Below are 14,736 nucleotides of genomic sequence, written 5' to 3'. Positions count from 1 at the left end.
CTTGCGTGTAAGGCCTTGCTGGCATTAGGGCATCTAGAGTCTGAGAGTGGAAGCCAAAGCGGAAATGGCTGACAGAGTCTGGAGAATCAGGAGGAGCAGGTGAAATCTGGACTCTTAAATTTATAAACTATGTTTAAGAACTGACTGGAAAAACAGTTCATAATCTTGGCAGAAAAGAAAATGGTACATTATGTAATTTTATCTGGGCTAGGGACAAAGAGGATCTAACATTTACTTTCACAGAGCACTCGTGAAGTTGTTTTGAACAGTAGTGACTATTGCAAAGAATCTAAGGGATGAAATTTGGGGAAACTTGCCACAAGCTGCCAGGGAAAAGAGTGAAAAGACTCTACTCACACAAAATGGCCCCCATAAAACCAGGTCGGGGGTTTCTGTTTGGGGAGGGGCATGGTTACACGACAATGCTATCTCTTTGGCTGTGTAGGAATTTTTGACCTGAGCTGTGAATTTAGTTCAAAGCCAAAAACTGAAGGGCCGGGATAACCCCCTCTATTTCCCTCCATTCAGAGGAAGACCCGATAAAAAACTTGAGGGGTTTTGTGTCTAGGATAAGAACTTCCACCCTTCACCATTTGAGTTTGCCTTTCAAGAGTCATTATGAAATGGGGCCATTTACATCAAAATCATAGTTCTGATTCTGGTTCTTCCTTTCAGCAAAATGAGGTAGCTTTACATTTAGAGGACTGTGGTAACACATGTAGCATTTGGTGTTTAGGTTTAGATTAATACAGGCTAATGCAATCTTGTAGTTCCAATAAAAGGGTTTTAACCCACTAATACAATAGCCTACATAAGTAACAAACATCAGAAATATAACTAGCGATTTTTGAGTTTAAAAAGTTATTTTAGGGAGGGAGGGGGCTGAGGGAGAGGGACAGGGAATCCAGGCAGACTCCGAGCTCAGCCCGGAGCCCGACCTGGGACTTGATCCCATGACCTGAGCCACCCGAGCTGAAACCAAGAGTCGGATGTTCAACCACCTGCACAACTCCGGTGCCCCAGCAATTTCTTTTTTAAGCTATATTTTACAAATCATTTATTGCTTCAAAAAGAGAATGGACACCAAAATGCTTTGCATTTAAAAACTTAACTAATTTGAGTCACTTTTATTTATTATTTTCCAAGTTTTGGCACCCAAACTTGGCAAACATCATGGAGATCTGTACAAACATGCATATACATATATACACTCACATATTTAAGTTTAAAGCCTCAGTTCCTCAAACCTTGTACTCAGGCTCCTGTTAAAAAGAGGGAAAGGGGTGAGAAGAATCAGGGAAAACATGAAAAAAATCCCAGTTGATAACTTCCTTATTGTTACGAATTAAAGCTGGCATTTTAAAGTAAAATCCATCACCTTACTAAAACTTCCACTAAGCTACAGCCTCGGATATTAAATAAACAGCCCCATACACACTTCAATGTGGTTTAATGACAAGATGGCTGAGGATCTGTTTTGTTATTTCAGGTAAAAGTTAATATTTCAGTGGTTAAAATTTCAGGTGTTAAAAACTAACTACAAGCAAGGTCATCATTATACTCTGAAGCTGAATTCTTCTACAGCCGCTTGTCTTTAAATTACTATGCAAATCCAAGACAGTAACATTCAGGCTTTATAATTAAAATACTAATGTTTGGTGACTAAAGAGTAAACATGATTAGTTTACTCTAGGTCGTTTGATTTTATTTTTCTCTGTAGGAGCTTTCCTCTTCTGTGATAATCCAGGCCCAGGTTCCTTATTATTCGGAAGAAATGAAATCGCTTCTGGCAGACAGTAATTTTCTACTTGAGGAGGGGATTCCTATAAAAGGGAAAAACACTGTTCATTTTTCCTTGACTGTGCTTTTGAACCAGAAAAAACTTGAGATTTGTCTTTTAAGGTATGCTACTTAGCACTTATCACATTTAGGGAACAGAACCTGTGTGACAAAATCTCACCTTTTATCAGAAAAATAGATTTATAGCTCAGGTGGAATGGGGCCAGCTCAGATCTTGATAATGGTTTCATTTGTAAAAAGGTATGGTTAAGAAGTGACACCTTATACTTAGTGTCGATTTTTAAAAATATTTAAACATGTGAGGTAGGTGTTTTTTTATTTTACAGATAAGATAAAAAAAGGTTAAATAACATATAACTAGCAGGAGTTAAAGCCAAAATTCATACATTGCCTCTAAAACCCTTAAAATTCTCTTCCTCACAACCATATTCCAACCCAAAACGACCTTTCCCTCATTAAAAGTGTGATAAAAATTTTCTAGCAAGATGGCAGACTGGAAAACATGAAAATGCATCACCATAAAATACTGAGTAAGTGCCTTTTGATTCAACTCTTCCCTGGATGACAACTTCCGACCCAAATATGTTAAAAGCAACTACCCCAAGACACTGGAGAGGAAATGAGATCAGGCAAATACCAAAGGGGTTGACACTGGGTAGGGAGTGAATTTCTCTTCATTTTTGTTTTTGTTGTAAGGAGAAGTCGGTATTATGAGGGCCAAGTCACAACAGAAAACATGTAGTAATGGCCTGAAACCACAGCCACTGGAAAATGAGGTGGGAAATCCCAGGAGGGAGCAGGGGAAGCCTCACACTCGGGTATGAAATCTGCCCAAATCTTTGCCCTCTCACCATGGATGCGCAGAGGCGGCTCAAGTAAGGCTAAAGCTTTGATCCCGCACTCACTGCAAGAGGTGCCTGGTAAGCAAACAGAATGGCATTCCCTAAGGAACGTAACAGAATCTAGTTTTTACAACTTAGACGCATGCAAATTACTCCACATCTGAAGAACATGACCCATTCTCAAGAAAAAACAATCAGAATCCAAAAACCCAATAAAGATCTAAAACTTATATGTATTGAAAATTACAAAATGTTCATGAAGGAAATCAAAGACGACTTAAATATGCTGTATTCATGGACTGAAAGACTGAACATAGTGAAGATGTCAATTCACTTAAATTGATCTGTAGGTTTAATGTGATTCCTATCAAAATCGTAGCAAGATGTTTTCATAGGCATATAGATAAGCTTATTTAAAAACTTAAAAGGTATAGGCCCTAGAAAAGCTAAAAGGATCTTGAAAAAGAAGAGTAAAGAGGAATCGCTACCTAATATCAGATATAAGAAGAAAGATGCTATTGCAGAGGGAAAGACCTAGATCAATAGACCCCCAACATATGCCAAACTGAATTTTGACCAAGGTGTAAAAGCAACTAAGTGGAGGACAGTTCTTTTACGGTGGAGCAATTGGACATTCTGAGTGACCTAAACTTCACACCTTCTGTGAAAACCTCACACCTCATGACATTTATGAAGCACACCAAAGGCATTCACTCTTGACTAGCCATTATGGAACTGCAAATTAAAACCACAATGAGAGATTACTACATACCAACTGAAATGGCTAAAAAAAAGTGACAAATGCCAATAAGGATACAGAAAAACGATCACTTATAACAGTGGTAGGAATGTAAAATATGACCACTCTGGAAACACACTTAGGAATTTATCCCAATGCAATGAAATCTTATTTCCACATAAAATATGTGCAAAAAAATGTTCATAGCAGCTTTAGTCATAATAGCCCCAAAGTAGAAACAACCCAGATGTCCTTCAATAGGCTAATGGTTAAGCTGTAGATCTCAAATGTTCAATAAAAAGTAATAAAATCACTGATACAAGCAACACCTGAATGATTCCGAAGGGAATCTTGCTAAAAAAAAAAAGCCGGGGCGCCTGGGTGGCTCAGTCGTTAAGTGTCTGCCTCCGGCTCAGGTCATGATCCTGGAGTCCCGGGATCGAATCCCACATCAGGCTCCCTGCTCAACGGGAGGCCTGCTTCTCTCTCTCCCACTCCCCCTGCTTGTGTTCCTGCTCTCTCTCTGTCAAATAAATAGATGAAATCTTAAAAAAAAAAAAAGCCAATCCGAAAAGATTACACACTATATTGATTCCATTTAAGATTTAAAGACACTGACAACAGATTAGTGGTTGACAGGTGTAAGAGACCGCTGGGAGAAGAGAATGAAGGGAAGGAGGTGGGTGTAGTTAAAAAAAAAAAAGGCAAAATGAATGATTGCTGTAGCGATAGATTGTTCTGTATCTTGACTGTGGTGGCAGACACATGAAGCAGAAGTGGGGAAATTGGGGGCGCCTGGGTGGCTCAGTTGGTTAGGCGACTGCCTTCGGCTCAGGTCATGATCCCAGAGTCCTGGGATCGAGTCCCACATCGGGCTTCCTGCTCAGCAGGGAGTCTGCTTCTCCCTCTGACCCTCTTCCCCCTCGTGCTCTCTCTCATTCTCTCTCTCTCAAATAAATAAAATCTTAAAAAAAAGTGGGGAAATCGGAATAAGTTTGGATTGCATCAGGTCAATATCCTGGCTGTAATACTGTCTTATATTGTTGCAAGATATCATCCCCTGGGGGAAACTATTATTTCTTACAATTGCATGTAAAGCTACCGATTACCTCAAAATAAAAGCAGTCTTGCTCATGACCCCGATGTTGGAAATAGTAGACAATGATACCAAAGCAGCTCTTATCCTTGAAATGAGTGAAATGAAAAAGTAGAAAAATAGAAACCATAAAAAAGAGCTGATTCTAGATATAAAAAAATTTAATATCTAAATAAGAAAATCTCCTGTAAGAGCCTTTAGAATGAAAATAACAGGAAAAAAATCAGTGAAGTAATAAATAGGAATTAGTCAATCAGAAAACACAGAAAGTAAATATGGCCTGAAGGACCTGAGGGAGGGACCTGTGGGACAATATCAAAAGGTACGAGTGATTAAATTCCCATATAGACAGGAAAGAATGGAGAAGTAATTGTCAAAATTTCTCAAGTTTGGTGAAAGAGAGAAATTTACAGATTGAAGAAGCTCTGCAGAAAAAGCAGGATTAATATAAAGAAACTACACCTGGAAGTATCATAAATGGTGAAAATCAAAGATGAAACAGCCAGAAGAAAAAATGAGACACTGCACTGCATACAGGAGAAGAAATCAAATTACCACTGACTTCTCAGAAATAACGGAGGCCAGCAGAAAGTGGAGTCGTTAGTAAAAAACACTATCAACCCTAAATCCTATGCCCTACAAAAAGATCCTTCAGGCATAATGGTAAAATAGACACTCTCAAATAAAAGAAAACTAGAATTGGTCCCATCAGACTTATACTACAAATCAAAGTTTTGGGCTGAAGGAAAACTGATACCAGATAGGATAAATATAAGACTGTATTTTTCCTTTTAATTTCCTCAAAATACATAGGACCGTTTAAGCAAGTTTTGCTTTATGGCAGAACACTGTTCTGTGGAGCTGTAAGAGACAAGGGAAAATATACAAGTCTACAGAAAGTTTGCTGGCCCCTGCTTTACGTTGAAGGACCGGACACTAAATATTTCAGGCTGTGTGGGAGAGATGGTCTCTGTTGCAATTACTCAGCCCAGTGTTGCACTGCAAAAGCAGAAGAGAGAACATGTAAATGAGTGAATGGAGCTGTGTTCCAGTAAAACTTTGTAACACAGGCAGTGGAGAGGGTTTGGCCTGTGGGCTACAGTTTATTGGCCCCTGGTTTAAAGGATAGGGGAAGTAAAGGAACCTATATGAGTGTAAGATTTCTACATTCCATGTGAAGTGGCACAATATCATTTTAGCTAGACTATAAAAAGTTAAGTATATTATAATCCATAGAGCAAAACACACCCTGCCTCCAACAAAAAAGGCAAGAAAGAAAGAACACAGGAACAAAGACAAATTGAAAACTGCAAAAAAAAAAAAAAAACCCTAAATCCAATCATATCAATAATTACACGATGGACTAAACAGTCTAAAGAATAAAAAAAACCCAACGATACCCTTTTTAAAAGAAAGCCATTTCAAATATAAAGGAAAATTCCATTTACAATTGCATCAAGAATAAAATAGGGACAAATTTAATCAAGGAGATAAAAGACTTGTACATTGAAAACTAGACAACATTGGGGCGCCTCGGTGGCTCAGTCTTAAGCGTCTACCTTCGGCTCAGGTCCTGGGATTGAGCCTTGCATTGGGCTGCCTGCTCGGCGGGAAGCCTGCTTCTCCCTCTCCCACTCCCCCTGCTTGTGTTCCTGTTCTTGCTATTTCTCTCTCTGTCAAATAAATAAAATCTTAAAAAAAAGAAAACTAGGCAACACTGATGAAATAGAAGATGACACAAATAAATGGAAAGATATTCCATGCTCATGGACTGGAAAAATTAACACTATTAAAATGTCCACACTACCCAAAGCAACCCACAGATTCAATGCAATCCCTATCAAAATTTCAATGGCATTTTTTCTAGAAATAGAACTAACAATCCTAAAGTTTGTATGGAATCACAAAGACTCCAAATAGCCAAAGCAATCTTTTTTTTTTTTTAAGAGTTATTTATTTTTTGACAGAGAGACACAGCGAGAGAGGGAACACAAGCAGAGGGAGCGGGAAAGGGAGAAGCAGGCTTCCCGTGGAGCAGGGAGCCTGATGCGGGGCTCGATCCCAGGACCCTGGGATCATGACCTGAGCCGAAGGCAGACGCTTAATGACTGAGCCACTCAGGCGCCCCTAGCCAAAGCAATCTTGAGAAAGGAGAACAAAGCTGGAGGCATCATGCTCCCTGATTTTAAACTGTATTACAAAACTATGGTAACCAAACAGTATGGTACTACCACATACACAGACACACAGATCAAGAGAACAGAACAGAAAACCCTGAAATAAACCCAGGCATACTCGATCAATTACAAAGGAGCCAAGAACATACAAAAGGAAAAGGACAGTTTCTTCAATAAATGGTGTTGGAAAAACTAGACAGCTACATGCAAAAGACTGAAACAGGACCACTATCTTATACCATACACAAAAATAAACTCAAAATGGATTAAAGATTCGGATGAAAGACATGAAACTATAAAACTAAAAGAAAATATACGTCATGAGCTCTCTGACATTGGTCTTGGTAAAAATTTTTTGGATTTCACACCAAAATGAAAAGAAACACAAGCAAAAATTAACATGTGGGGAGACATCAAATTAAAAAGCTCATGCATAGTAAAGGACACCATCAGCAAAAGGAAAGGCAACCTAAGAAAGGGAGAAAATATTTGCAAATCATCTATCGGATAGGGGTTAATATCCCAAACCATGTGATTAAAAAATGGGCAGAGATCTGAATAGACATTTCCCCAAAGACACAGATGGTCAACAGGTATACGAAAAGGTGCTCAACGTCACTAATCATCAAAGAAACGCAAATCAAAATCATAACAAGATATTACCTAACACATGTTGGAATAGCTGTTATCAAAAAGACAAGTGTTGATGAGGATATGGAGAAACGAGAACTCTTGTGTACTTCTGGTGGGAATGTAAACTGATGCAGCCATTATTTTTTTTCCTCAAAAAATTAAAAATATAACTACCTTAAGAGTACACTTAGTTCGATGAGCACTGAGCAATTGTTGAATCATTATATTGCACACCTGAAACTAATAACACTGTGTTAAATACAATCTTAAAAAAAAGGAACTACCTTATGATTCAACAGTTCCAACCTCTATGTATTTATCCAAAAGAAATAAAAACATTAATTCAAAAAGATATCTGCTCTCCTATGTTCACTGCAGCATTATTTACCATAGCTAAGATATGAAAACCTGAGTGTCCACTGACAGATGGATAAAGAAAATTCACACACACACACACACACAATGGATTAATCAGCCATAAAAAAATATTTCAGCCAAGGAAACCCTGCCAACTGCAGCAACATGGATGGACCTTGATGGCATGATGCAAAGTGAAATAAGTCAGAAAAAGACAAATACTAGATGATTTCACTTACAAGTGGAACCTAATATAAAAAACGGGTGCCTGGGTGGCTCAGTCATTTAAGCATCTGCCTTCGGCTCAGGTCATGATCCCAGGATCCTGGGATTGACTGCCGCATCGGGCTCCCTGCTCAGTAAGGAGCCTGCTTCTCCCTCTTGCACTCCCCCTGCTCGTGTGCTCTCTGTCAAATAAATAAATAAAATCTTAAAAAAATAAAAAAATAAAAAAAAACCCAAATGAGATAGATACAAAGAACTAACTGGGGGTTGCTAGATGCAGGGTGTGAGGGCTGGGGGAAATGGGTAAGGGTGAACAAGAGGTACAAACTTACAGTTATAAAATAAGCCCTGAGGATGTAATATACAACATGGTGACTGTAGTTGTTAATATTGTATGGTATATTTGAAAGTTGGAAGAGACTCAATCTTGGGAGTTCTTATCATAAGAAAGAAAATCTCATTATGTATGGTGATAATTTTGCATATATAGTCATGAATACATACAACTCTTATGCTGAACATCTGAAATTAATGTCATATGTCATTGTATCTCAAAAAAAAAAAAAGGTGGCCAGATTCTTCCTTCAGGCAGACTGGAAGATTCCTCTTTGGAGCAATTGAAACAATTCAAGAAGTATATGCAAGTATGAACCCAGACGACAGTCCCCAACAATTAGACCACAAAGACTATTGCATCCGGATCAAAACTGCCAAGACCCAACTGTGTGCTCAGTACTTCCAATCAGCTTAGACAAAGACCCAAACAAAGAGGAAAATGCAGTTTAGTGGATAGAGAATATACCGAAATAAGTTAAAAAAAAATCAATAAATCCTCTGAGATCCAGTAGAAGGTATTACATCTATGAAGCAAAAAAGATATTAAAAAATTAAAATGTAAATTCAAAAAACTTTTAAAAAGGTCCTGATTATTAAAAACATGATCGCAAAATGAAGAGCTGATAAAAGGAGAAGACTGAACTGAGGGAACCTCTCAAAAAGTGAAGATTATAAAAATAGTGGTGAAATAAGAAGATCCAATATACAAGTAGCAGAAGTACTAGAGAGAACAGAAAGTGGAGGGAAAAAAAATCATCATTGAAATAATTCAAGATTTCCCAGAACTGAAAGACACAAGTTACCAAACCAGAAGAGGCCTACCATGTGCAGTATAATAAAAAGAGACCCTCATGATAGCCTATCATTTTGAAATTTCAGAAAACTAGGGACAAAAAGAGCTTCCTACTAGATTAGTTACATATAACAGATTATGAATCAAAATGGCTTTAACTACTCAACAGCAACACTAGAAGCAAGGAGATAAGCAATCAAAAGTCTAAGGAGAAAATAGGTTCCAACCTAGAATTTGATGCCCATCTAAACGATAAAAGAAATGCAATCACAGAAAAAAAGAATTTTCACACAAAGAAAATCTCAGTTTATCTCCCATGTGCTTTCTCAAGAAGTTACTATAAGAACACCTTCAACCAGATGAGAGCAGATCAGGATGACATGGGATATAGAAACAGGAGATCCAACAGAGAAGAGAAAGGATGATGAATGGAGATCCTGGGATGACACCAGTTTGTAGAAGTAGACGGTGACCATCCAGATTGGAACAGTATGGCTAAGGACATGTTGAAGGCTTTCATCACCAAGATCCCTGCAGCCACTGCACCCAGCTTTTTAATTAATGCTCCCCCCCGCCCCCCCCTCAGCATTTAACCTGAGGTCAGAACACTGGGGTGGGCCTATCTCAAGAGCCTTACTTGTGCTTGGCTTATCTTGACCATGAACTTGAACATGAAGTCACTACTCTCCCTTCCCTAGTCTACTGCTTTGCCCCCACAGAAGTATTCTGTTTTCTCTACTTCTGAGAGCTAGGTAGGAAATAATGAGCTCAGATGTAGAAATACAGAGCAGCCCACTCCCCCCACTGCATTCCTCCAGAAATCTAGTGTCTGACACACAATACAACCCTGAGAAAAGCAGGGAACAAAAAAACTTGAGTTTTTAAAAAAAGTGATTTAGGTGTTTCTAGGAGTTAGTATTGGCTTACCAATTCCAATCAGTACATCCCACCGCTTTATGACAAAGGTTTTATTGTTTATGTTTTAGCCATTCTTTCTATATATCCTGAGCAACTCCCAAACACAAACAGTAAAAATTACACAGCAGGCTAAGTTTTGGCTTCCCCTTATTTCTATACCATTATGTTTGAAATCCTTTGGAGTGAGACATTTATTATCATGTATCCTACCTTGCTGATTCCTGATGGCATTTTAGGTGTTCTGGCATCAGAAAGATTTTTCTTTGCTCATTCAAATCAAAACTTAGGCTATTTGTGAACAGCAATATTCCAACATTATAGAGGGCACTTTTAAAACTTTTAGAGGTACTTAGATTTTTTTTAATTTTTTTTTAAGATTTTATTTATTTGAGAGAGAGAAGGAGATAAAGAGAGAGAGAGCATGAGACGGGGGAGGGTCAGAGGGAGAAGCAGACTCCCTGCTGAGCAGGGAGCCCGATGTGGGACTCGATCCCGGGACTCCAGGATCATGACCTGAGCCGAAGGCAGTCACTTAACCATCTGAGCCACCCAGGCGCCCAGAGGTACTTAGATTTTTATACCTGCTTCATTTAACTCCAAGCTAAATGTTTACATATGTACTCATTATTATAGAAAGTAGAATGAAACTGAATGAAATGAAAGCGAACTGGAGCCAAACATGCTATTAATAAACAAGCCAAGGGTTTTGCTGTGTGGTCACATCCCTATATATATAAGCCTATCTCTGGTGATGAGGAGATCAAGGACAAAATCTTACAAACCTGCATCAGATAATCAGCAATGTACTCTGTTTTCAAGCAGTACACATTTTGGGTGGCAGCTTCTGCTATATTAACCCCTGAGTCATCTGGTTTCAGTTTATTGAAGTCAGAAAAGAGATGTGTGGCTTCTTTAAATAAAGGTACAGAATGACCAGGTAGTACCTAAAGAAAAAATAAGAAATAAGAAGCTATCAGTTTCCCAGAGTAGTTCAACTGTATCATCTGTACTTAAGGATTGTCATCTCACCAAGTACCGAAAATTAAGAACTGATCATAGCAACCTTGTTTGAAAAATAATTTGTGTAAAAAATTCTGTAAATTGACTGAATACAAACCTTTGCTCCTCCTGACTGAAGAAGGCGTTTGAATCCTGCTTCTCGGGATTGGTCAACATATAAGATAACTTTCCACCCACTAAATGCCCCCTACAAATGAAAATATAATCAGTGTTGAAATTATTTGGGAAATAAATGCAAATAATACATTATTTTATCTGTAAATTTAGTTTTATGTCAACAAATAATCTTATAACCTTTACCAAGTGCCACAGTGGTAATTGTCTCTGGTCAGAATATTCTGAAAACACACAACCATGGTGTTTGGCACACAGTAGGTCATCAATAAATACTTGAAGAATGAAGGAAAATGTTTTAATGAATAACATGAAAACAAAGCAACTTGACTTTTGTTTAGCCTTTTCTTGTATTTTTTCTTATAATTAATCCAGGGTAGAACTTAATGCACAACTTCTCAAATTAGATGAAGCCCTCCTTATATTTCTCTTGAAAATGTTTGTGAATTAGAAATATAAAACATTTCACTAGGGAATAACAACAAAAGCCAGTGGAATTACTCTAAAAGAAGGGAATTAAGGCTAACAAGGGCTTGGACACAGGAGAGAACTCAGAATACATCGCACAAGATTATTTAAAACTTGGGTTTCTAACCTTTATGTGAGCCATGGACCCCTTTGACAGTCCAGTGAAACCTATGGATCTGTTCTCTAAATAATTCTTTTAAAGAAACAGCTTTATTGAAATGTAATTTCTGTGCTATATTAATAATGTTTTAAAATACTGGTTTTAACATAAAGTGTAAAGGATTACAAAAAAACCCATTTTATTAAAAATAAAATATTTACAAATTTGTGACAGATGTGCTTCTATATTAATGAATTAAATAAATAGTGGTGGCTGGATAGATTATTATAATTTTGAAGTATAAAGACAGATGGTAGCTACACTTGTGGTGAGCATAATGAATTGTTGTCAAATCTGTTACATACCTGAAACTAATGTAACACTGTGCATCAACTATATTTCAATGAAAAAAAATTGAACATAAGCAGTATCTCAAGATACTTGGAATTATAATGCAAAGCAAAGATATCTTATTTCTGTTGGGGTAAAATCACAAGTACTATTAATAGTGCTGTGATTTTTACCTAGACTTCTATAATAAAAGGAAATGTTTTCAATTGGAGGTTAGTAAAAATAAGGATGTATTCCCTGCCCCATCCAAAGTGTATAAACAGCCTTCCTGAATGTGATCTACAACTCCTTTGGGAGAGTCTGTGGATCCCATGTTAAGAACCCTTGAAGGTAGATGCTGAAGAGTCTTTGGAAGAAATACAGTATGGGTCACATTTTACACATATATTTAAATTATTTTTATGTCTTTTTACTTTTAAAAAAAAAAAGACTTATGGGAGTGCCTGGGTGGCTCAGTCGTTAGGCATCTGCCTTCGGCTCAGCTCATGATCTCAGTGTCCTGGGATCGAGCCCCGCATTGGGCTCCCTGCTCAGCGGGGAGTCTGCTTCTCCCTCCCACTCCCCCTGCTTGTGTTCCCTCTCTGGCTGTGTCTCTCTCTGTCAAATAAACAAAATCTTAAAAAAATAATAATAATAAAAGATTTATGTATTTAAGAGACAGTATGTGCACTAGTGTGCACATGCACAGTGGGGAGAGAGGCAGAGGAAGAGGGAGAGAATCTCCAGCAAACTCCAGGCTGAGCGAGGAGTCCGATGGCAGGGCTTGATCTCATCACCCTAAGATCATGACCTGAGTTAAAATCAAGAATTGGATGCCTAACTGCCTGAGCCACCCAGGCACCCCATTTACACATATATTTTTAATAGAGCCATCAACATTATATATATCTTCCTTGTAATCATAATTAAAATTAGGAATTAACATTAAGCCCAATTTAGAATGCCCAAACTAAGTATATCAACAAAGCATAAAAGACAAGTAGAATTATTATTTTGTTAATAAGCATATTCTCTTAAAATTAAAATCTGTAATAGTCATGACACTGAATGCCGTTCATATCACCATATATATGTTAATACCTCAACGATGCCTGATTCTTGTCTTTGCTGGAGTTTTTTCCTCCATCTCATTGCTGCAAGTGCTAGTCTTCGTTGCTGAACATTGATTCCAGTCAAAACATCGAGTATGGAACTACTTCCCCATTCATAGTCTTCTTCCTAGACAATTAGTAGAATAAACTTTGGATCTGGTCCTACAATATGTCCTCAAGGAGTCCACGATCATTTAAGAGTTAAAAGCTATACATTCAGTTGTTATAAATACAGAGCACTAAATAAGCATCAGTTTATGAACATAGAGGAAAGAAATGTACATTAATTTGGCTTCATAGGAGGGTCAAGTATATCTGGCTTTTAATTAGAAATCAGAAAAATACTGCATACGTTTCTAAGAAATACAGGTAACTACACCTTAGTAATTGGTAATATATAGATTATTGGGCTTCATCCATTTTAAGATGAACTTCACAGAAGGACATGTTCTCAGTGGAGGTATGTGTTAACACCTTGATTACCTGTCCAAAGAAATCATATCCCTAAGGGATCTTGATTGAAAACTTCAAAAACTACATGATAGATATTACTGTGATGGTTAGTTAGGGACCAAAATATTTCAGACAATATTTAAAAAAAAAATGTTCTTTTTTAAAAAGATTTTGTCAGAGGGAGAGCGAGCTGAGTGTGAGCATGAGCAGGGGGGAGGGGCTGAGGGAGAAGCACGCTCCCCACCGAACAAGGAGCCAATGCGGGACTTGATCCCGGTACCCTGCGATCATGACCTGAACCAAAGGCAGATGCTTAACTGACTGAGCCACCCACACGTCCCCAAACAATTTAATATTTAATGGGCTGGCAGTAAGGATAAAAAGTTTACAATGAAGTAATCCTGAAGTTTTCTAATGTTATTCCAAAGAGGGGGAAAAAAAAGCCCAGATTAAAATTAAATAAAACTCATATAACTGAGAATCTGGGTCTGTGATCTCTAAATTTTTTTGCTCTGTTAATCTGGACCTTGTAAAATTGGTATAATCTAATTGGTCATATTTGGTTATTTCAATTATATGAATGGTTAGTGTAGATACTAGAATCAATTAGGACAATTACTTTTAACGAAAAATGATTCTTCATGTTAGTTTGAATACATACCAGCACGAAGTGTCCAGTAGTCCGGCATGCTTCCACGTAGGAGCGATGAAGCACCCATTTCCCAGCTGCCACTGAGGCTAAATACTTCTCGTTTCGAAGTGGATGTCCCACAACAATGTGTGTACAATTGGGATCAAAGCACTGTTTCTCTATTACTAATCCACCTAAAGTAGAGAAAAATTGATACGTGATTGGAATTCTTAACTTCTTCCTAGGAAAGACATGTCAACTCTGCATAGAAATTATTTATAAATAAAATGCACCAAATAAACTGAAAAACCTTGACTGACAATTATTTTACTTCACATACATTTTTTAAAATATTTTTTTACTAACATAATGAAATAAAATAAGAAATATGTATTTTTTAAAGATGATTTGACAGCGAGCACAAGCAGGGGGAGCGGCAGGCAGAGGGAGAGGGAGAAGCAGGACCCTGGGATCATGACCTGGGCCAAAGTCAGCCACTTAACCCCTATAATATTTTTACTTTATTTTTATTAAATATTTTATTTGTCAGAGGTAGGTAGAGACAGAGAGCACAAGCGCGGGGGGGGGCGGC

At 37.7% G+C, this 14,736-nt stretch overlaps 1 long non-coding RNA gene across 1 annotated transcript; it reads right to left on the bottom strand.

Annotated features, from left to right (window-relative positions):
* Positions 1 to 1,518: 1,518 nt before the first annotated feature.
* On the bottom strand, positions 1,519 to 14,191 carry LOC148164440 (uncharacterized). The gene is made up of 5 exons (XR_015768111.1): positions 14,175 to 14,191; positions 13,050 to 13,187; positions 11,034 to 11,123; positions 10,699 to 10,860; positions 1,519 to 1,823 (listed from the first exon to the last, which is right to left on the bottom strand). It is a non-coding gene; the product is annotated as an uncharacterized LOC148164440 (long non-coding RNA).
* Positions 14,192 to 14,736: the final 545 nt, after the last annotated feature.

The sequence above is a fragment of the Eumetopias jubatus genome, unplaced genomic scaffold (assembly GCF_037043125.1).
Source record: "Eumetopias jubatus isolate StellerSeaLion01/CBP00866 unplaced genomic scaffold, mEumJub1_p1.0 scaffold_4, whole genome shotgun sequence".
NCBI lineage: Eukaryota > Metazoa > Chordata > Mammalia > Carnivora > Otariidae > Eumetopias > Eumetopias jubatus.
Note: the sequence above shows the minus strand (reverse complement) of the source record. Positions and strands in the feature narration are given on the sequence as shown.